Source organism: Monodon monoceros, unplaced genomic scaffold (genome assembly GCF_005190385.1).
Source record: "Monodon monoceros isolate NGI ecotype Baffin Bay Population unplaced genomic scaffold, NGI_Narwhal_1 Super_Scaffold_18, whole genome shotgun sequence".
Taxonomy (NCBI): Eukaryota; Metazoa; Chordata; class Mammalia; order Artiodactyla; family Monodontidae; genus Monodon; species Monodon monoceros.
The window spans coordinates 169,720,185-169,743,422 of NW_021703774.1; the positions used below are offsets into that span (position 1 = coordinate 169,720,185).

The following is a 23,238-nucleotide window of genomic DNA, read 5'->3' on the forward strand; positions in this document are numbered from 1 at the left end:
AATGGGCGTCTCCTGCTATGTCTCGACCTCTACATCCCTCAACTTCCTCACCTATAAAACCACAACAGTGATGGCTAAGAGCAGTGATTCTGGCACCAAATCCTGGCTCTGTCCTTTATAGTAGCTGTTGGACCCCAGCAGATCACTTCCGTGTCCTCACGTGAGGAATGAAGGTAATGATAGTATCCATCTCTCAGGGCTGCTGTGACAGCCTATGACTAACAGACCAAAAGCTCCAAGAAGGGGCCTGGCACAGAGCGAGCCCTCAGCCGATGTTGGCAGCCAGTTCCGATGCCATCGAGAGGATGCCTGACCCCACGGAGGGGGCGGAGAAGGAAGAGGACGTCTTGGGCTCCTGCAGTGGGAGGCGCCCAAGGCCGCGGAGCCTGCAAGCTGCAGGGCGGCACACGGATCCATGTAACTCGCTCCTGACTATTCTCCAGCCCAACCGAGCAGCTGCTCCAAGAAAAAATAAAATATGCTTCGCATACTTCAAATGTTTCACTTATGAAAACTGGCAGGGCCGCCTTTCTAAATTGTTTAGCGATAGAGTCAGCAATGAAACCGTTGGAGGCTCTCACCGCCGGAACCCGGGTCAGGGAGTCTGCAGGGGGCAGGGGAGGAGGACAGGCCAGCCGCTAGCGCGGAGCCCACAGGGGCTTCCAGAAGGCGCCATGTGGGATTTTTCAGAGGGGCACTGGGATCACGTCCTGGTGTCCTGATGTGAAATTGGATCCTCCCTCTGAAGCCAAGCCCCAAGCCAGCGGGGGCAGAGGGGAGGCCCTTTCCGGCCTGGAACGTTTTCCCCCACTCCAAGGGCGCCCCGGTTTCCAGCCAATGGAGTTAATTGAAAAATTACCTTGGGCTGAGAAACAGCAGTGCCGGGCCACGTGGGCTGGGTCACAGGAAACCCTACTGGGTCTCCGGCGTGCCTGTACTTCAACAACCTAGAGCTGGAAGGCCAGGAGCCGTGCTCGGCATCCCAGGAACCGGGGAAGCTCTACGTGCTGGGCACGCATCCCAGCAACCTCGGAGGGTGGCACGATGCCCGTGTTAGAGATGAGACTAAAGCGCAGAGACTCAGGGCCTGCCCAAGGGCCACGGTCACCCCAAATCCTAACAGACAGAGCTCAAGCGGAAGCAAAGGATGCACACCAGCTAGCGAGGCCGGCTGGAGGCCCTCTGCCCGCGTGGAGCTAGTCGGCATCTTCACACTCGGGCTGATATTTTCTTCAAAGTGCTCTCACCTCTTATGTTTGTCACCCAAACCCCTGGGAAGATTACGATGGTGGGTTTTATTGTCCTCATTAAGGGGCAGTCAACTAAGGCCCAAGGCATGGCTCCTCCCCTCAGCCAACTCACCCAGGGATTCTAAGGTGTGCGAGGCCTGGGCCCACTTCTCCTACCTTGGTCCCCCCTGAGCCCCTCCCACCCCACCTGTGCAGACTCCTGGGTACACCCCTGCCTCTCTGGACTGTTTGGTCCAGTCCTGTCCTCCTAGGTCCTCAGTCTGTTCAAAGGGCCTGGGGCACCCCTGCTTCTGCAGTGGTCCATCCGGTCTCCAGAGGCCTTTGCAGTCGCCGATTCTGAGACTTCAAAGTAGGACCAGTGGGGGCCCCACGACTGTGTCCCTCCTCCCATCAGAGTACAACTTTCAGGATTTAAAATGAACAAAATCAATCAGAAAAATGACCTTATTTCACCTGGGGAGTTTTAGCAGTGTTGTCTATGAACCAAATATATAATCAAGACACAGAAAATGGGGGTTTTTTTGGGAGGGGGCAAGGGAGAGCAGTGGGATGAGGAGGACAAACTCAAGTCCCTGAGTTACTACATCTGTGGACAGAACTTCTCCCCGCGTGGGAAGACGCAACCTGAACGCATAAGCTGCGTATCTGACTTCCGGTTTTGACAGATGCTCGTTGAACACTTGGGCTGAGAGGCAGCGTGGTCTAACTGGCCGGAAACACCTTGGGGGCGAGTTGGTCTGGGTTTGAGTCCCAGTCCCTTACTAACCTCTCTCTGCCACAGTTCCCTTGCCTGTAACATGGGGCAATAACAGTACCCATCTTACAGGGTTGTCGTGAGGATGAAATGAGTGACTATACACACAGAGTCCATATAGACACACGCACGTACCGAACCCATAAAAGAACCGTGCTTGGCACAGGCCAAGCGCTATGTGCCAGCTGGCTCTTCCCCCTCCCCCTCCCAGGAGCCACTGCCTTCTGGTTCTGGGACCAGCCCCTGCCCAGCAGCCTTGTCCCTGGATCCCCAGGGGCTTCTCCTGGAAACCTGACCTGAACTTCCAGGTAGAACATTCCTTGCTGAGAGGTCTCCCGAGTGGGGCTCCCAGCAGCTGGGGGCTTGCTGCTGAGGAAGTGGCCCACGAGATCCTAATCTGGAAGCACGAAGCCCCCTCTCTTTTGCCGCCCGCCCCCCTCACTTTCGCCTGTTTACGGGCTGAGAAAGGCAGAGATGCAGCTTGAATTCCTGCTTTGAGCTGCCGCCAGCTCGCCACCAAACGTTTCCCCCGTCTGTCTGGCCCACTCCACCATTTCACAAAGGTCAAACGCTTACTGCACTCCGCGTACAGCCTCTTGGGAGTGCAGAGGAGAAAACTATTCGAAAAATGTAAGTTGGAAAAACCCCATGGCTCGCCACCACCACACTGCCCCCCCACCCCGACACTGGCGCACGCGTTCACGGCTCACCCCCAGTTCGACAGAACATACAGCCGTGTCCCAGCCCCTCGGTCTTAAAAACAAGTAGGAGGACAGAGAGGCGAGGCAGAATTTCCACTGACGGTGACCAGAGCCTAGGCTGTCGTCCTCGGAGGAATACAAATGACCCTGTCAGCCCAGACAAGGAAATCTCTTGTACAGAACGGCATCCTTCTAGGTCTTTCTGGAGCAGCTCCTGGCAGGAGCCGCGTATCATGTACCACAGCACCTAGAAGAGCCCTGACCCACGACCTAAGCCCAAGAAGCGCCCACAGAGCTGAAGTTAGCCCAGGGCATGAGCTTGGGGCAAGGGAACCCTTAGAGCAGGCTGAGGCTCTCCTAGGACCGCGCTCCCCTGCCCAGAGGTGCTTTCAAGACCAAACATGCTTTTCTTGGACGCCGTCTTCTTCCACGCCCCTCCCCCGCACCCCAAGAGAAAATGACTCCAACTAAAGAATAGCAGGTTCTAGGCTCGGCCATGGCGGAGTCAAAGCGTCCAGCTTGAATAAAGGAATGAACAGAATGAGAGCGGTGACACTGGATGTGAATGGTCTGGAGCAGGTCAGAGACTTTTTGTTTTTCTATAGACAGCTGACCCGTGAACAACTCAGGGGACAGGGGCGCCCACTGTCCACACAGTCGAAAACTGGGGTGTAATTCACAGTCTGCCCTCCGTATCCTGGTGGATCCGACTATCCACAGATGGTGCAGGAGTGTAATATTCACTATTGAAATAATCCACGTATAAGTGGACCCGAGCAGTTCAAACCCATGTCGTTCAAGGGGCGACTGTATTTTTTTCTCGTAAGCCAGCCTCCTCCTGCCCTACTCTGGTGGGCGGAACTGCTAGATCTTTCTTCTTTCTTCTCCCCAGTCCACAAACTTCAAACCTGGAATATCTGGGCCTTTCACACACGTCTTTCCTGGCACACCTGAAACAGCGTGGATCACTGAGGCTGTCTGAGGGGAAGGAGAACAGATACGTGTGGCGGGGTGTACAGGGCTGGCCCAGTGCGGGTGTACACAAAACACACACACACCCCGCACTTTGTGGATGCTTCAGAACTGCTTCCACAGTTGGGCAAAGCAGCAGAAAATAAGCCGATTGAAGAAGCAGGTGTCCTAACCAGGAGCAGGTGGCAGCACTGGGACTCGACTTGTAACAAGAAAAAGTCCCGTGTGCTGTGGACTTGCTGTCCCGTCCCTCTGGAACTGCAGGTGGCTCACCAGCCAGGCCCGTGAGGTCACTCCTTCCCCGGTGGCAGATGGCACATAGCTGCCGACATTCCAGGAATCCCCATGCAAGCTCCGGTTACTCTTCAGCCAGGAGACCCCAGACAGTGAAGCCCAAACCCAGGAGGCAGGGGACGAGGGGACAGTGGCCCTCTGGCCCTCAGGCAGGTGAGCAGACAGCACGGATTTCAGCAGAGACCATGGGCAGGCAGGGCCCAAGAGTCTTCAGCTAAGATCCTTTCCATAATCAGGAAAATTAACCCAGGATAACCCCGCTGCCCAGGAAATTGTTCCTGCTCCTGTCTCTGGAGAAACCTATAAATCTCCTTCCAAATTAGCATTTGCTCTGCACGCACACCTGCAAAGAGCTAATTTGGGGGAAGTGGCGGGGCGGAAACCAGGCCTCCAACCCAGGCTGGCCTGGTCTGGAAGGGAGGCGGCTGACTCAAGTTAAACATTTCCAGGCAGAGAAATTCAATCTCCTTTTTCAAGGGCTTGGCATTTAACGTGCTGCTTTTCTGTCCACCCTCCTCTTTTTGTAACCTCTTGGCTGCAGGCAGATGTCGACGGGACCCTCTTGCCAAGAGGCGAGTGCTGTTCGTTTGGCCGTGTATGCTGCTTATGGATCCCAAAAGGAGTATGTGAACTTGTCACTGGATGTCTCTGGGGCTCCTTCTGACCTAAGAGCTGTCAGCGCAGGGGTGGGTGCAGAATTGCATCCCAATTCCACAGCCCTGGCCTGGCCTAGGCTACTGTGTCGGCCCCACCTGCCCTAAGAGCATTCCATGGAGTTCCTAGCTCCCTTTCTCCTTGCCTGCTGCCAGGAGGGCCCGCCTGACGTCTTCGGGCTCCCGCAGAGTCCTCTTAAAGAAACATCAGGAGAGCCAGGAACACACAGCTCAGTCTGGGGAACATTCTTCCCTTGGATGTGCAAGGGAAGCTTCGGGCTCCAGAAGCTCTCTCTGCCCTCACAAAGGGCTCCGGGTGGGAGATGAGAGTCAAAGGCTAGTCAAGCTGGGCGCACCACGGCAAGACATCCTGTCCTCCAACTTCCCCAGCACGATCTGCTCTGCCCTGGCTGGGAAAAAAGATGCTTAGAGAAAGGAAGCTGGTGCAGGAAGGTGTACTGGTTCATGTGCCACGGTGGCTGTCTTCTCACGTCAGAGGGGTTGGCGTGTCAAGGAAATAGATTCAGCGTGTAAGGTCCTCAAATGGTAGGACACGGGCCAAGGGTGGATGCTACAAAGAGATCAACTTGGGGCTCAATGTACCAGTGAGTGGATGCTTCAAACAAATCAAAGACCGTAAGGGCTGCCAGAGAGGAAGTACGTTTCCAGTCCCTGCAGGGGTGCCAGCTCAGGAGGAACACCTGCCCTGGACTCGATGGGTCAGTCTGTTTCCCTAAGTTAACCACTTTCCCACAGCCCGAGAGGGAAGCAGCTCCATACTGCACACAGGGAGCCCGCCCACCCTGACACACGCAGGTGACTGACTGATTACTCACCTGGCCCAGGGTCCTGCAGACTACTGGTGAGGCAGGGACCAATCCGATTCTCTGTCTCCCAGGCATTTCAGAGATTGAAAGGTCCTGCTAGAGCAGACGCCCCGGCCGAGCAGTAAAGCAAGGCAGGCCGTTAGGGAGAATCCTCGGAAATTCCTAGGGGGCGGGACGGAGTGAGAGGGCACTGCTCCAGGCTCCCAGCATTGGCGCCAGACCCCACGTGGCTGGCCTTGGACTTCTCGAGGTTGCCTTTGTGCCTTTACAAGCAGCCCTCCTTTGACTTGAGCGCCTGCGGTGTAAGCTCTGAAAACACTAGCACACCCCTGGCAGGGAACCCTGCAGCGGAAGGCAGGGCCCTCTCTGGGGCTGGCCAGGCTGGGTGAAGGCTCAGCCACTGCCATTGAACCTGGCAGTCCTGATGCTGTGAGGGGAAGAAGCCCTAGGCCTTCCCCAAGGCCCCTGCTCCCCACTCCCTAACCACGTACCTCCCTTCACTGCTAGGCACAGTGCCCGGATCTGTACCGCGTGCCATGGAGAGCAAAGTGAAAGCTCAGTCATGGCCAGGACTCAAAATCCCAACAGGCAGAAGAGTGCCCGGTGGGCACACGCCCCCCCCCACCCCCGACTCCATGGAAAGGCACCTCCAGTGCTGCCCACACCAACCAGACCCCACGCTTCCCAAACATCATTTTATTGTTTGCAACCCATTTGAGATGACGTATTAATAAAGCCATCATTCCACTTATTAAGTACCCATGGTATACCAGGCTCTGCCGGGTGGCTTCCCTCATTCCCATTCCAAGATGAGGAACCCGAGGCTTGGGAAGATGAAGCAGTGTCCCTGAAGACCCCGGTGTGGGCTTCTCACAAGTTGTAAGTCTCTGACAGCTGCCTCTGAGTTGGGGAGCAAAGCGCTGGCAGATGCCATCTCCAAAAATGTCTCCTCGACAAGACTCACCTTGCTCCAAAGAGTTTATCTCCTGCGGATCACTGACCCTGGACTTCGGCAAACTGGCATCTCTCCGGTGAGCCTTGTATTGCTCCAGTGCCCATTCGGTATTAGGCTAAGATAAATGATGTTTCCTGAGCACCTACTATGCGCCAAGCACCATGCAAAGCCCTGTGCATGGGCCATCTCATTTAATCCCCACAAAACCCTACTAGATAGGAATAGCACCCCCAATTTACAGATGGAGAAACTGAGGCTCACAGGGGTTAAGGAGCTGGGAACGATTTGCACCCAGGCAGTCTGGCTCCGTGGCCCCGAGCACTTGGTACACAGTCTCCAACGTCCCTACATTTAGGGCTCCAGGTCCGGGGGCTTGCCTTAGTGTGAAGGCTCGCTCTCCTCCTGGGGCTGATATGGAATGAAACGGGGAGCCCGCACCTACGCCCTAAACAACACCAGGTGCAGAGGCAGGCCAACCATGCCCTTTTGCTAAATTCTTAGCTTCCCAGGCTGCCCACTCCCTACCCTGCTGTGAGAAGGTAGCATCTTCCTGCTGGGTATGCTATGAATTCAGGTCATCTCCAGAGGGAAGCAGTCAGCGCTCTCCAGGGAGATGGCCAAGCGATGCAGCCCAGAAAATCTGACTCCTATGGGAAGGCTGAGAGAAGCCAGATGCCGTCTGGAGGGCCCAAAGCCCTCGCTGCTGCCGCTGACCTCGGCGCACTCAGCAATACCAGGGACATGGCAGGAGGCTGACGAGGGGGCCATCACAGCACGCGTTTATGCTGGCCCTCAGGGAAGCAGGCACACTGTGTGTGGGGTGCTCAAATCAAGCCCACGCAGGCCCCATACTCAGGAAGCCAACGGTCCAGGGTTCCTCCTGCAAGCCCGCCTGGGACAGGTGTGATTTGAAAAAAAAAAAAAAAAAAAAGCTTAAACAGAGGGATGGGAGGGAGAGAAAGGAGGGGTCGTGATGACTTATGCCCAGGAGACTATGAAGGAACATGAGAGACAGCAAGAGTCCAGCTGCTTCTTGAAGATAGAGAAGGAAGGAAAAGGGGAGACAGAAGGAACAACGGACAAAAGAGAAAGCCTAGCTCCTCCACAGGGGTCTAGAACAGGGCCTGGCCCATGGTAGGTGCTCAAGAAAACCTGCAAAATAATTAACTGGTAGCATCTACATCTAAGGCGTTCCTTCGCATCTCACAACACCTAGTGAGCGAGGGGCACACACACACACACACACTGGCTGAAGGAGTCAGCTCACATTCTGCAGAGGACAGCTTGTACACCCGTCTCCCAGCTTCCATTCCTCAGGATGAATACCCTCCCTGACCCTCCTTTGCCTGATACCCCACTATCAGCCAGTGCGTTTCCCTGGAAGCTCACAACCCCTACCCCAACCTATTCTAAGGAAGGGCACATGATCTGGGCCTGCCGATCAGTGCATTCCTGCCTACTGGACTAAGTGATTGGCTCAGAGCTGTTGCATAATTAAAGCTAAGCCAATGAGAGTCAGTCCTGGGATTTTTGCTAGAAATACTGGGAATAAAGGACCCTCTACACTGGAATCCAAGAACGATAAACGTTGCTTAGACTTGTTAGGGGTCATTTTTGCCACTAGAAAGGATAAAGCCCAAACAGATGAAAGGAAAGCTGGGAGATGACATCATCTGAGCCCCTGGATGCAGCTATGCTTGAAGCTTGACCTACCGCTGATCAATTCAGTTAGGGGGAGCTACTGATTTCCCTTTCTATGAGTCAGTTCCAGCAGTGTTTCTATCATTTGCAACTCAAATACTCCTGTAACTACGTGACTCTCTGGGAAGGTAGTAGGAAACTAAGAAGTGCAAACAATACAAAGCTAGTTTTTTTCTTTAACAAATAGTTATCGAGCTCTAAGCATGAAACTCTCTGAGCCTCGGATGCCACCCTGAGTGCTGGTGATCAGGCCTCCGTATCTCACAGGGTGAACAGAGAGAGTAGCCAAACCCTCCTATGACCTCTGTTATCTTTAACACGTTAATGCCACGAGAAGCAGGAAACCCACAGCGCTGGGAAAGACAGGCTGTGTCAGCGACACCACACCTGAGCCTCTGGCTGGACTTTGCAGAGCTGCCCCATGACCCTCACACTTTACAAGGACCCTGCCCAGCCCAGGGAGGCAGCCACAAGGAGCTCCCCACCAGGGCTGGGCCTGGACAGAAGGGGTGTGTCTGGCACCTTCAGGGACAGAGTCCCTTTGTTATTCCTCACTTCAGACCCTGCCACAGTTCAGGACGGACACGAGTGATGCTGCAGTCTGCTGCAGCAGGGACAGGAGGGTGGTGACTACTGTGGGCTCCAGCTGGACTCCAGCTGGACTCGAGTCGAATCTTACCTCTTCTGCTTCCTGGCTTTACGGCCTGGGGCAAGTTTCTTAACCTCCCTGTGCCTCAGTTACTCCATCTGGAAAATGAGGTTATTAATGTACCTAATTTATTTTGGTTGTTTAATGCAGGCAACCCTGCAAAGCAGGAGTGCTTAGATCAGGCTCCCCTGCATGATTTTCATGAGTGCACGTAAGTGATGAGAGCCTTACAGTGTTTCAGTGACATGGGAGTGGGGGAGAAGCTAGGGTGCCTCTAAGTGTGCAGCTACTCAGAACACTGGTTTGTCCACCTGGCAAACAGTAAGTCTCTGAAAAGAACCCAGAGAACAGAACCAGCAAGTCAGCCCAGTAAGCAGGAGGGAGGAACTGGCTTGGTGACAGCAAGAGGGTGGGGCTCTGGCCCACGGTCATCAGGGTTGGCCGCAGACAGAAGCCCAGTCACCTTGGGGAGATGGTCACACAGGGACACACAGCCTTTGGGGGAAGTCACTGATGCCGACACCAAGAGGCCAGCAGGAAGAGAAGGGAGAGGAGCTGCTGGTCATTTCAAACACTCCTGCAGCTGTCCAAACACACAATCAAGCCTCCTCTAGCCAGGTCCCAGCCAGCTGCAAGGCCCAGTTAACCAGGATTCTGGCTTAGGTTGGAGGACAAATAAGCAAACAATGAAGAGACTCCCTGACGCACTGGCTTCTTATTTTCTTACATGTGTGCAGTGGGAGTTGTAGGGTCAAGTACAACCACCTGTCCTAAGATGCTCAGCTTCTGAGTTAGGACCCGAAAGGTCTGCAGAAGCCTAACTTCCAAAAAGGGAGTTGTCCAGGCTCTGTCTGCCCCGCTGACCAAGGTGGGGAAGCAAAAGGGCATTTCAGGAAGTTTTCAATGACAATGGAAACACAGAAAGAGCTTTTGGTGTCTAATTTTCTGAAAATGTCCTTGACTTTAAGCATGACGAGGGGAGGACCATGGTTTGCGCAGGACTGTTTTATCTACGACTATATTCCTGATACTTAAGAAGGATTCTGGTCCAGACAAGTGCACCATAATTATTTGCAGAATAAACAAACAAAAGAACTTCGGGGGCTCTACCACGCTCGAAGATTCTGGAAACTGAAAGATAAACTGTCCACTTGCTTATGCAGATACAATGACCAGGTGACACAAAGGACGAGGGCCAGGAGTAAAACCCAGTGGACTCATTATGTTAGGTCATCGGATCCGGGCCTGTGGCTACCAGGCCTGAGAATGGGGTCCCGTGCAGGGGAGCGGGGCCAGCAGCGCCCAAGCCACATGCTCTATCTGTCCCACTTCTGTCTCTATCTTTTGGCGGGTCCCAAATTCCAGAAGGAAAGAGGGATATATTTACTGACCCCTCCAAACCCCAACAATTACTGGTGGGGCTGCAGGTGTTCTCCAGGTGCTGCCCTACCTGTCAGGTAAGGCTCCTCCAAAGGTGCGCCAATACATCTGCCAGATTCGATGTCTCCTAAGGTTCTTCCAGCTGAGAAATTCACATCTGCGTGTTTCCTCCCGTTCGGAGCGTTTCCTGAAAGCCTACTGTGTGCTCCAGGCATAGGGAGGGAGGCAGATGCGTAGGCGCCCTGTGGCCCCCGCCCCCTCCGCGGGTCCAGTTCAGGAGGAAGGCCCCACCTAACGCTCAAGAAATGTTCCTGCAGGACCTGGTCTCCAGATGACGTGCCCACGGCAAGGCAGGACTGCGCACAGAGGGGCTGGAATGAGCAGGAAAGGCTGTGCAGAAGGGGGCATGGGGCCGGGACAGGATGGAATTTGGACTTTGTACGGGGGTGGAGCCATAAGAGAAGAAGAGGTGAGGGGTGGGAACGAGCTGGCCGGTTCATGGGACAGTCAGGAGACCCTGAGCCCCTTAACAGGAGCCAGGAAAGCGGCCGACATTGTTTGCGGCTCCAAGCACCACACCCAGGCCGAGCAGGTACTCAACACCTGCCAGGTGGACGAACCAGGAGCTTTGTTGGATCCAGGGAGAGGTTAAGGAAGGGCATCCTTCTGGTTCCAGTTAGGCGTTCTAGGCAGAAAAGCCCTCCAGAATGGAAGCGCCACGAGGGCAGAGCTGGCGTGGCTCAGCCTGTCGGCACCAGGCACCCAGTCGGGGTCTGATGAGTATTTATCCAGTGAGCGAATAAGTAAACAAATGGCAGATGTGCCTTAATAAAGACATGCTCAGTTGGAATCTGGGTGGTGGGTCATCCAGGCCATCGGTCGACGCCCAGAGACGTAAATGAGCTGGAAGCGAGGGCAGGGCCATAAGGTCAATGCGATCAGCAAAGGTAGAGGGGGTCAGGAGTCAGGTAGGTGATGCCTTAACTTCCGGGAGGGCAGGGTCGGGGAGGGGATCACTTTCCATATGGCAAAAGCAGCTGAGTGTCTGGAAGCCACTGGGGTACAGATAGGGAGACCAACTGTCCTGGTTTGCCTGGGACTGTGGGGTTTCCCAGGATGTGGGACTTTCCGTGCTGAAACCAGGAAAGTTCCAAGCTAACCAGGAGAGTCGGTTCCCCAAGGCACAGGTCCGCCCGCCCTCACCAGCACTGAGGTGGTACCAACCACCTTTGTAAAGTGCCTCCAAGTGTGCAAAGCACTTCTACATGCAAGGGCTCGGGTAAAAAGCAACCACAAATCTGGGAGCTAAGCCGGGCTGGCACTACAGATCTCATTTCATGGAATAGGAAACTGGGGTTTAGAGGGGAATGACCTGCACGAGGAAGGTCCCACAGCGGATAAGTAGCACGGTCACGTCTGATCCGGCCTCCAGCTCCCCTGCTTTCTGTAAACACTGGGAAGACAGGAAATAGACAAGTGCTGTCTGTCGAGCACAGCTGTGAGCCGTGCCAACTTCCTCCGGGCTGATGGATGCCAGGGGAAGCAGCAGGGGCCCTGCCCCAAGAGGGGGCCCCAGGGAAATGGGCCCATCTGGCCCTCTGCTCTTCTGGCACAGGGTGGGCAGGCGGCCACCACCTGTGATGCTGGGAGAGAAGATGGGGGTGAGGGTGCTGCTGGCCACCGCTCTGCTTGCCTCCCCGTAACATCCCCGTGATGGCCACCCCTTGGGTAAGGCCCGGATCCCCTTGTGAAAGGCAGAGGGATCATCTCGCCACGCTCCCAGCACACCCTGGGTGTGGAAGGGTCTCGGCAGCTCTTGGCAGCTGGTGAGAGGACAGGCCAGGGTACAGAGGGAAGGGGGAAGAGGGAAGGGGACGGGGAGAGGAGGAGAAGACAGAAGAGATTTGGGGGAAAAATTTAAGTGGAAGGAGCCTCCTAGAGCAGTCTTGCGCAGTGATTGGCTCCAAGCTGAAGCTGCACCAGCATCACCCTGAGGGGTCTGTTAAGACCCAGATGGCGGGGATCACCCCCAGTTTCTGATTCTGCAGGTGTGGGGCAGACTGAGAATTTGCGTTCCTCACAAGTTCTCAGGTGAGGCTGATTTGCTGGTCTTGGCACCCTAACTTGAGAGCCCCTGGCCTGGTGTATGAAGTGGGATGGTAGGGGCTGGGGTGGGGGACAAAAGCAAAAAGGTACCGAGGCGCTACTGGAGGCTGGGGAGACCGCCAGGAGTAGAGATGGAACGTGCTAGAGCCCGTGGTTCTCAAACTTCAGAGAAGATCAGAATCACCTGGGGGTGGAGGTGACGCGTTTAAAGTGCAGACTCCTGGGACCACTGCAGATATCTGACTGTCCGGGTCCGGTAGAGGGTCCAGGAACTTAAAAACCACACAAGCTCTGAGTGATTTTGACGCAGGCAGTCCAGAGACCACATGGAGAAGCACAGCGGCCTTAGACGAGCACAGTGGAAAAACACACCACAGGCCTCATGAGCTGTGACGGGCCACAGACACATCTGTGGTATCAAGCCCTGACTCAGGGCTGTCTGCACCATCTGATACAGGAGCCACTGGCCACACGTGGCCTTTCAAATAAAATCTGAGATTCAGTTTTGTGGTCATACTAGCTACATTTTAAATCCAGCGGCTACCGTATAGGACAGCACAGGCAGAGACTTCTATCAGACAGCTCTGGCCCAAAGAGACCACACTGTGCCTCCATTTCCCCTTCTGTAAAAAGGGGTTTCCCCCGTCTCTCCCAGGGTACAAAAGAGAGGAAAGACTCCACCCAGGGCGGCCGTTTCTATCCACACTGAAGAAAGCAGTCCAGCTTGGGGGGGGGGGGGTGCGGGCATCCACGTCCACTCCAGAGCCCAGGAGGAAGGAGCCCACAGGGAATGCCAGGGATGGAAGTCTCCTTTCTGGTCAGCCACCCAGGCCCCTGGGCTCCCCACCAAGGGGAGCTGAGAAAGTCCGCAGGGTACATAAAGTGACGGAAACAGTCCCCGTGGCTCCCGGCTGTACTGTGGACACGGCGAGAGATGCCAAGTGGAAGCAGAGACTGGCCACTCAGCTGACCACGTCTGCCATGGGCACAGCATTCAAAGCACCAACAAAAGGGATCCAAGTGGGGTAGGGAGGGGGCGGCCTGGGCTGGTGGGTTTGGTACCAAGTCTGAAGAATCAGGACGGTCAAGGGTGTGATCTCCTGTGACTCCTCAGCACGCCAGCCCAGGACCTGGCCCCTCCGAGGAGCTCAAGAAGGAACACTGATTGAGTGAAAGGGTGAGTGAATGCTAGCGGCGGCCTGGGGCGCAGAGCAGGACATCCGAGCAAAGACAAAGCCTGACACTGGCTGCTTTCTTAACACAGCACAGTGAGAGCACAAGACAGAAATGCATGTGCCTCTAATAGATTCTGAGAATATGAGTGGGGTGGGGGGGTGAGCAGGGCAGGGAGAGATGGGGGTGGAGAATTGGATTAGAAAAGGAAGAAGTGGGATTTAACTAGGATGTCCATGCACCTCACCTCCACTTTGGGTCACCTGTGGGAGGGAAAAGGACGCTGCTAAGGATTATGTCAGGGCGCAGGGGGTAAAAGCCAGAGTATGTGGCCTCCCTTGTTCCTTACTCTAAAATCAACCAGGCTCAGAAAGGTGAATAGCAGAGGTTCTCAAAGTCTGACCTGTGGAAACCCTGCATCAAAATCACCCAGGGCGGGCTTCCCTGGTGGCGCAGCGGTTGAGAGTCAGCCTGCCGATGCAGGGGACGCGGGTTCGTGCCCCGTTCCGGGAGGATCCCACGTGCTGCGGAGTGGCTGAGCCCGTGAGCCATGGCCGCTGAGCCTGCGCGTCCGGAGCCTGTGCTCCGCAATGGGAGAGGCCGCAACAGTGAGAGGCCCGCGTACCGCAAAAAAAAAAAATCACCCAGGGCACCTGATAAAAATACAGATTCCCGGGCCCTTCCCCAGACCTACAGAGTCAAAACCTCAAGGTGTAGCCTGAGAATTTGCACACTAGCAATCACCCCAGACCGCTGTGATCCCCAAAGTCTGAGCCCCACCCCCGCCCCTTCAAAAGGCAGGAGGGAGCTAGGGAAGAGGTTGAAGAGAGAGAACGTCCAGCTTTGCCAAGACATCCAAGTGCCTTTGTAAGTTTCCACATTTGACCCTGGAAACTACTCCACATGACACCTTGCAGTATGGTCCCTTCCTCGCTCTGGGCCTCAGTACCCTCGCTTTGGAGAGGGACTGAATTGACCCCATCCCTGCCGAGGTTTCCCTCTCAGGGCTCTGCATTCCAGGTTCCCAAATGGCCAGGGTTGAATCTTCCATCATGGGCCAGCGAGCCTCTTTGGATTCCGGCTGGGCCAGAGGCATGCGGTAAGTCTGCTGGAGCCAAGGGAGCAGCTCTGGGCCCCAGGGGCCCTCCCTCCCAACTGTCCCTGGCTGACTGGATGACAGCGTGCCAAAGATGAGAAAATCCCATGAGTCTGAGCATCCCAGCCTCTGCCTGGTGCCCCACTGGCTGTCGGGGAATCGTTAGCTGATGAATGAAACCACAAGGAAGAAGCAGTGGGGCAGGCAGCCAGCACGGCAGCTTGGAAAAGTCGCTTACTATAACCTGTGTAGCCTCTTTAAGCCTCAACTGTCTGTCCAGTAAGATGGGGAGAACGCCAGCTGCCTTACAGGGGCCGGGAGAGATGAACAGGCACGCGGGTAACAAAGTGCTCGGCTCCTGGGCGGCCCTCAGTAAGTGACTTTTCATCATTAATAGGACCTTACCCAAAAGAAATACGGATTCTCCCCTGCCCCGGGGAACATAGGACTTCAGCGTTAGGAGTGCACCGGCAAGGCTGAGCCGTAAGGTGAGGGAATAAAGCATACAGGAACTAGCAGCTGTTGTTCTTACTTCTCTCCAGGCCCCCAGGGAGAGCTTTCTGAAGCTTCTGTACAATTAAAAGGTACTGAACACAATGCCTGTGATAAAGTTACAGCCCAAACTAGTTGGGAGACCAAGCCAGCCTCCAAACCCGGGCGGCGACAAAAGACGAAGCTGTCAGCACCTGCAGATTGGCCACCGGGTGGTGGGTGTTCCCGAAGAGGTCCCCAACACCCAGCACGACGCAATCAGAGGTTCGCCACCACTGAATCCACCAACTCCCCTTCTCCTTAGCCCAGGCTTAGCGTCACCCAGTTCAGGGCCAGGACACCAGGCGGGACTCACATACCTGTCATACCTTTCTGGCTGTTAATTTCTTCCAAATTTGAGGCTGCGACAGCACCTGCTGGGCTAATGCCATTTGGTGAGGGCTCTGAGGAGCTGCCACAATCAGCGTCTTCTAACTGGCTTCTCTTGAAGGCATCCAAACAGCAGACAAGAGAAAGCCTGAAGTCCCCACCTTCAGGGTGGCTACCCCAAGGGGAACGGAAGGGGTGGTCTGTGTGAACAGGAGGCAATCCTGACTTTTCCCCTCCCGGACAGGCACTCATCTGATGTGCTCAACACGAAACGCGTTTACGGAGTGTAAATTCATACTGCACGCACACACCTTGTAACCACGGCTTGCCATGCTCTCTGGAGAGTTTATAGCCCTTAGTGACTCACAACAAACACAGGATCCCCATGGGGACCGCTCTGGACAGCTTTAATGACACACTTGGTATGCTTATCTGCTGGGGCTAAAATCCGTACGCACGCCAATGTGCCTGATTTTCCACTTTTGCCAACTGGCTGTGTCGCAGGTGAGAAAGGCTAGAGCTGGGGCGTGTTTGCTACTTTCCTTGGGCTATGCGTGCCCTGTGGCTCTTGAGATGATTGAAAAGGGAGTAAACTCTTCTTTCCCCAGCCAGAATGGCTGGAGGGTTCTAGCAAATCATCCAGTTGACTAAGTTGGAATATTACACAAAACATAAAGACCATTCTGGAAATTTCCTGATGACTCAGAAGGCCTTTCTGATGACTTGGAAGGCTAGCACTCCTTCAAAACCACCTGTCTCATCAAATCTCAATATTTCAAACTTCAAATATTTAAAAAATTTTATACATACACACACTCAAGTCCTTTGGACTCTGGATAAATGGGAATTTCCCCTCCCCTTTATGGCATAGGTAGGCAGCAGGCCCCATGGGTATGAAGGATGCTAACCATACAGATGCCTGTCCAACAACTCTGAGGTGGGTAATATGATCCCATTTTAGAGATGGGTAAACTGAGGCTCGGGACATTAACTAACTTGCTTGGGGACACATAGCTAGTAAGCAGCAGAGCTGGTGAATTCAAACCAGGTTGTGTTTGATTCCAAACCTGGTGTCCTGCACTCACTGCCCTGGCAGAAGGAACTTTCAGTCCCCCTTTGTGAGCAGTCACACAGGGTGGAGGGGGCTGGGCCACAGGAAACCTCCCAAGGGAAACCAATCGGAAATATATTCAAGTGTAGTGACTTTCCTTCCTGATTGTCCAGAACAGCCAAGACCCCAATTATCTCTGTCCCACCCCATTACTGACGAGGCTCACACTAGACCCTCGTGGTCCTAGTGGGTGACTTTCCAAGAGCATCCCCGATTCCAGCTTCCCGGGAGATTCAACCTCACACCAACCCAGCAGAAATCCTTTACAAAAGGGATAACTCAAAGCTGACCTAATGAGGAAATTGCTAAAGGCACAAAGATAAGCAAATGCTTGAGTTGCTTAAACCAAGGAATATCAAGGAGAGGACAAACTTTTTTTTACGAGATAAAAATTTAAAGGAAAAATGGACCTGACACTTAACGTGAGTCTACTTTCTTTTTTGTTTGTTTGTTTTTGTTTGTTTGTTTTTTGCAATACGCGGTCCTCTCACTGTTGTGGCCTCTCCAGTTGCGGAGCACAGGCTCCGGACGTGCAGGCTCAGCGGCCATGGCTCACGGGCCCAGCCTCTCCGCGCCATGTGGGATCTTCCCGGACCGGGGCACGAATCCGTGTCCCCTGCATCGGCAGGCGGACTCTCAACCACTGCGCCACCAGGGAAGCCCGAGCCTACTTTCTTAAGACCAAGACAAGGTCTTTTCACACGGCTTTGAGGTCTACAATCTGGGACCAAGTCCTGGCTGTGATACCTACTAGCTATGTGATCTCAGTCAAGTTACTAATTTTCTGAGCGCCAGTTTCCCGATCTGTGGATGAAATGAGCAATTGCACCTCCCCCTGGGTTGCGGAAGGACCGACTGATGAAGACAAAGCTCGGCGTTTGGTCACCACCAAGCCTGGCCCCCGGGAGGCCACAGAATGAAAGCCAGGACACAGAAACACAGGTCTGGTCCCCTCCTCCAGGGGACTTTATGTAAGGGGAAGGGGCAAGAGGAGATAAGAACTCAAATGGCTAATAAGGAAGGTAGTCTGGGTAGGCTTCAGATATGCCCAGTCTACGAAGATACTAATTTACCAACAACTTTTAAAAAATGACTTGGGGGCTTCCCTGGTGGCGCAGTGGTTGAGGGTCCGCCTGCCGATACAGGGGATGTGGGTTTGCGCCCCGGTCCGGGAAGATCCCACATGCCGCGGAGCGGCTGGTCCCGTGGGCCATGGCCGCTGAGCCTGCGCGTCCGGAGCCTGTGCTCCGCAACGGGAGAGGCCACAGCAGTGAGAGGCCCGCGTACCGCAAAAAAAAAAATGACTTGGTCGGGAATTCCCTGGCGGTCCGCGCGGTTTGAACTCGGCGCTCTCACTGCTGGGGGCCCGGGTTCGATTCGATCCCTGGTCGGGGAACTAAGATCCCACAAGTCACACTGCTAAAAAAAAAATGACTTGGTTCCTTTAGCCGACCGGCAATATCCTCTTGCCTTAGGGACTCAGCACCCACATACCTCACCTCATTCTCCTCTGACCACCTACCTAAATACTAAAAAGCACACGCTCCCATCACGCTAACCCCTCACCTGGCTTTTTTTTTTTGTACATAGCATTTACCATCCCCTGATACATCCTGTGTGTATCCTGTGTGTACTGGAAATCTCCTCCCACAGAATATAAGCTCCATGGAAACAAGGTCTGCAGTTGTCTCGTTGCTGCTACATCCCTGGCAGCTACAACAGTGCCTGGCAGGAGTAGATGCTCAAGAAATGTAACTGAATGAAGGGACAGTCAAAGAGGGAATCATTCACGTTCTCAGTCTCAGAAGGCTCAGCGATCACCTGAACACTCTGCGGGGGCTCTGGAAGAATCTCTCCTCCAGTGGAGTCATTCCCACCACACCAACAGGGAAACTGAGTTAACGGAGTTTCTCAAGGGCAAACAGATTTGGGGCAGAACCAGGTGCAGACCGACACTGTGTCTAATTTCTGCATCTCCTGCTCTGTTCCCTAGTCCGGGCGCAAATGGTAACCTCCCCTGGAAGTGGCCCCACCCTGGAGGCCGGAGCTGTCACCGGCATAGGGTCTGTCACTCTGCCGATATCAGGACATCCCCCACGAGCAACGTCAGGGTGCCAAGCCTCCAACCCGCCAAGCAAGCATTTCTCTTTCCCCTTCCCCAAACCCCTGAAAGTGCCAATTTCCAGACGCTGTCACCCAAAAGAGCACTCTTGCAGCTCCTTAAACCGAGCATCGCATTAGGCTGGGAACTAATGTGCTAAGATCCTGGCGTGAGTCACCTCACAGCCTGGCTAAAATGTTTACTGCAACAATAATTTCAGCTTGCGGTTCCAAGCGCGAAGAGGACCTCCCAGAGGAAAACCCCTCACGACAGCCAATGGTTTTGAGCACCTGTGTCCACAACACGCCGTCCTCAATGCCAGCCGCCACAGACCTTCTCAGAAACTATGTTTGGTCTTTAAGAACCAGACGCCAAAAGAGCGTGAAGGGTGGTAGGGTAGAGAGAACTCAGAACTTTCTTGTTCTGCTGCTGGCTTGATCCTGTTTCACACCAGGGATGCCATCTGTAGATCAGGAAAGGAGATTTCCACTGCTCTCTGCCCCAAAGGGACACCAAGAGAGCCACCGGAGTAAGAACCACCCCCAGACCTCAGAGACAGGCATTTCTCAGCTAAACCATGTCATTAGGATATTGCTATTATGAATACACAAGTGGGGTCTATATAGACACAAAGTAAACCTATTTATCTCCACCCAGCCCTCTTCTACCTGTGTACATAATAACAGCCTCCATTGGCCCAACAGTCAGCCTTGGATCACTGAAGTATTTTAAAGACAAGACAAATGTCATCTCAACACAGTTCAGGAGGGTGGAGATGGAGCAGACAGCATCACATCCTAATGGGAACCTGAGTCAATGGGGGCACTAAGAGGTGCCCCACAAGTAAAGCTGACGACTTACATTCATTAGTATCAACTATGACCCAGGCAAGGTGCTTTGCAGACATGAGCTTTTTTTTTTTTAACATCTTTATTGGAATATAATTGCTTTACATTGCTGTGTTAGTTTCTGCTTTATAACAAAGTGAATCAGCTATACATCTACATATCTCCCCGTTATCTCCTCCCTCTTGTGTCTCCCTCCCACCCTCCTTATCCCACACCTCTAGGTGGTCACAAAGCACTGAGCTGATCTCCGTTTGCTATGCAGCTGCTTCCCACTAGCTATCTATTTTACATTTGGTAGTATATATAAGTCCATGTCACTCTCTCACTTCGTCCCAGCTTACCATTCCCCCTCCCCGTGTCCTCAAGTCCACTCTCTATGTCTGCGTCTTTATTCCTGTCCTGCCCCTAGGTTCTTTATAACCATTTTTTTTTTTAGATTCCATATATATGTGTTAGCATACGGTATTTGTTTTTCTCTTTCTGACTTACTTCACTCTGTATGACAGACTCTAGGTCCATCCACCTCACTACAAATAACTCAATTTCGTTTCTTTTTATGGCTGAGCAATATTCCATTGTATATATGCGCCACATCTTCTTTATCCATTCATCCAGACATGAGCTTTTGTTTTTGTTCTTGTTTTTGTTTTTTTTTGCGGTACGCGGGCCTCTCACTGTTGTGGCCTCTCCCGTTGTGGAGCACAGGCTCCGGACGCACAGGCTCAGCGGCCACGGCTCACGGGCCCAGCCGCTCCGCGGCATGTGGGGTCTTCCCAGACCGGGGCACGAACCCACGTCCCCTGCATCGGCAGGCTGACTCTCAACCACTGTGCCACCAGGGAAGCCCCAGACATGAGCTTTTGAATGATCAAAATGTTAATCGAGATTATTAATATCTCCACTTTACAGATGGGTAAAATGGGTCTCAAAAAGATCAAGCAACTTGCCCAAGCCCTCCCATTTGCTTCTTCTTTGCATCTTTGCTGTGTTTCACACCAAGCTGTCTTGGTCTCTAACTGCTCTGTGCAACAGGGGAGGAGGTGGGACTGTCTCCAGCAGACCCAGCCCCTAAGCCAACCACCCAGGGACTCAAGCTCCTTCCAGGCCTCAGGGTCCCTCTTCCCGACCCTTGGTGACCCAAGACCTCAGTTGTTCCAGGACACCAGTGGCAGCTCAGCTCATCAGAGCCAGCTGGTTGGTGGTCCCAGCCCCTGTGGCTAGAACTCTTGACGCTCAGGATTCCATCTCCTGGGGAAACCAATACAGGCAGTCTGGAATTAAGGAGCCTGGCAGTCGGCTTTTTTCTCATAGGAAAGAAATAATTATTAGGTAAATAAGCCTGGTGTTTCCCAGTTGGTAAGCTTCCTGCCTGGGAGAGGCATGCTGGTGTCAATCCACAGACAAAAATTGAAATGCCAGTACCATGGCTTCAGGGCTTTGGGGCTTGGGCAAGTCCCTTAAACTCCGGCCTTTTCTGACCTCATCTTCCTGGAGATAACACAGCCTCACTGCCAGGGTGGTGATAAGATTTTAAGACACCGCATATAAATTACTGGAACACATTGGGTGTTCAAGGAATAATAATCATGTGGTCCCCCCCACCTCCGTTTTTCCTGGAAAAAGTATTCAAACTTGAAACTGATGACAAGAGACCCTTCTCGGAAGCCCTTCCACCTTCCTACTGTGGAACCTGGAGGATCCAGGGGTTCCTGTGCCCCACCCTCCATGACCTAACTTCAGCGGGGAGGGACCAGCTGAGACCGGAACGGAATGGAACGGGCGCATCCACTCGGAACATTTTAACACTCAAAAGGGGCTCTCCGCTTGCTCTCCGCTTGGGGCGGATTAGCCAACGATGCACAGTTAGACCACTGCATTTGTCTCGTCCGCGGCGATTTCTCTTTCTGCCTTAGTCGTTCAAGTGTACGAGAAACCTCTTCGCTCCTAGCAAATGCGAGCCCTCACTTTCCTCTACGCGGGGTGGCGGGAAGGCTCCCCTCGGCACTTTATGGGGCTGCCAGGTGGGTTACAGGTGCGGTCACAGGGGGCCTCCCCAACTTCGCGCGAGGCTGGCCCCTTTCCCACGCTTCCCAGATCAGGCGCGGGAAATGGCCCAAACCTGGTTCTCCAAGCGCCGCGGGATCGCACAGCTCCTGCAGGCTTGGCCTTGACCTCCCTCTGCAACTCTATAGGGGGCTCTTGCCGGAAAGCCGCGGAGCCCCACAACCCCTGCCCTCATGCTTAAGACTAACTCCGCGTCCCGCGCCTCTCCCCCTGCACCCCGTCCGGTGCTCTGGGTCAAGGGCGCGGCGAGAACTTTGCCACGAGCGGCGGCCCGATCCCGGCCGGGAGCGCCCCCGCGCGCCCGGCCCCGGCCCTCCCCCGGCCTGCGGCCGCGCCACCCTCCCCTCCCGGCGCGCACCTACCCGGCTGGCTGCAGTCGCCATCCGCTCGAACGGAGGGCGCCCCGGCGCGGGGCCGATCGCCGGGCCCCGCCGCGTCCGCACACGGCTCGCAGGCTGCCGGTCCCGGGGGGCGCGCAGGCCCAGCCCCCGCCCCGCAGGAAGGCGCCGGCTCGCCCTGAGCCGCGAGCTGGCGGACGCGCTCCCAGGTGCCAGAGTCGGCCGCCCGCATGCCGCGTGCCCGAAGGGCGCTGCCCGCAGCGGCGCGGGGGGCTCCGACGGCGGGCGCCGGGCTCACAGCCCCCGGGGTCGCCGCCGCATTGGGGCGCAGCCGAGCGCCGGCCCCGCCGCCCGCCCGCGCGCGCGCGCCGGCCCTGGTCTCTCCGTCTCGCCGGACGCCGGGAGGTCCGCGGCCGCCGCACACTAAGAATTCGGCCGCCGACCCTCTCACGTGGGAACGACTCTCACTCGCGCGGCTCCTCCTCCCGCTCCTTCCGGGCTGGCGAGGGCCGCCGCTCGCCCCGCCCCCGGCCCCGCCCCCGGCCCCTCCGCTGCGCCCAGACTCGCCCCAGGGCCCGGGGGAGGGCCGCGTCGCTCCTTTGTAAGCCCGGCCCTGGCCGCTCGGTGCATCCCCGGCATGGTCATTCCTGGAGAAACTCAGGGTTAGAAAGATGGCCAGTGTCACAGGGGTCGGGAGTGACAGGCCTGAATCCAGGTCTTTGAAAACCTCAAGTGTGTGCATCAAGGGGACAGCTGCCTGGTACCCCAGTTTGCATGTGTCTCTCCACTCTTCTGATACCCTTGGGACAGCCTTGCTAAAGAGCTGAAGCCCCAGCAAGTGGCCGAGAGAGGGCGGAAAGAGCGGGCAGGAAAAGGGGTGGGAGCTCTGGGACATCTCCTTCACTCACCTGTACTGTGTGACCAGTCCTTTAAGTGCATACAGTACTGAGCACAATGGCTGGGCCAGTGGGGAGGAAAACTGATATACGGTCCACACCTATGAGGAAGTTGTAAACTGGTGCGGGGCACTTCCTCCGTCTCAGCTTCCCCATCTATAAAATGGGGCATCAGGAATTCCCACCCTGTCCATCCTCAGTGCTACTTCTGAGCACCCCTCTGGGCAGCCATGTGGCAGGTGAGGTGGTTCCCAGGGGAGGTCAGGAGCTTGGCGCCCCGAGTGGGTGGGTGGGGCAGTTATTAGGCCAGTCAAGCCCTGAAGGAATTGGCTCCTTGGAGGGTCTGCAAATCAGAGCCCACCCACTGCAGTGGGTGTTCCTGTGGCTGACAGAGCTCGCTGTATGGTGAGTTTGCGGCTCTGAACCCCCTTTGATTTGGGGATTACGATGTTCTTTAGAAGGACTAATTATCTCCCCGCAGCCCTGGGTGGCAGGTCCGGTTTCCCCC

The 23,238-nt window shown here is 54.9% G+C and overlaps 1 protein-coding gene across 4 annotated transcripts in view; it reads right to left on the reverse strand.

The window, feature by feature from the left end:
• The window catches only part of KAZN (kazrin, periplakin interacting protein), a 471,267-nt gene that overhangs the window by 144,496 nt on the left and 303,533 nt on the right, over window positions 1-23,238 (reverse strand). Inside the window, exons 1-2 of one of the 4 annotated variants that reach the window (XM_029227952.1) lie at window positions 11,509-11,538; window positions 8,787-8,854 (exon numbers count right to left, since the gene is read on the reverse strand). The exons of 1 other annotated variant lie outside the window; for it this stretch is intronic. The gene's annotated coding sequence lies outside the window, so the exon portion shown is untranslated. Of the gene's footprint in view, window positions 1-8,786; window positions 8,855-11,508; window positions 11,539-21,858; window positions 22,000-23,238 lie in introns of those variants that run through there. 2 more of the 4 variants (XM_029227955.1, XM_029227954.1) reach the window with 2 other exon arrangements.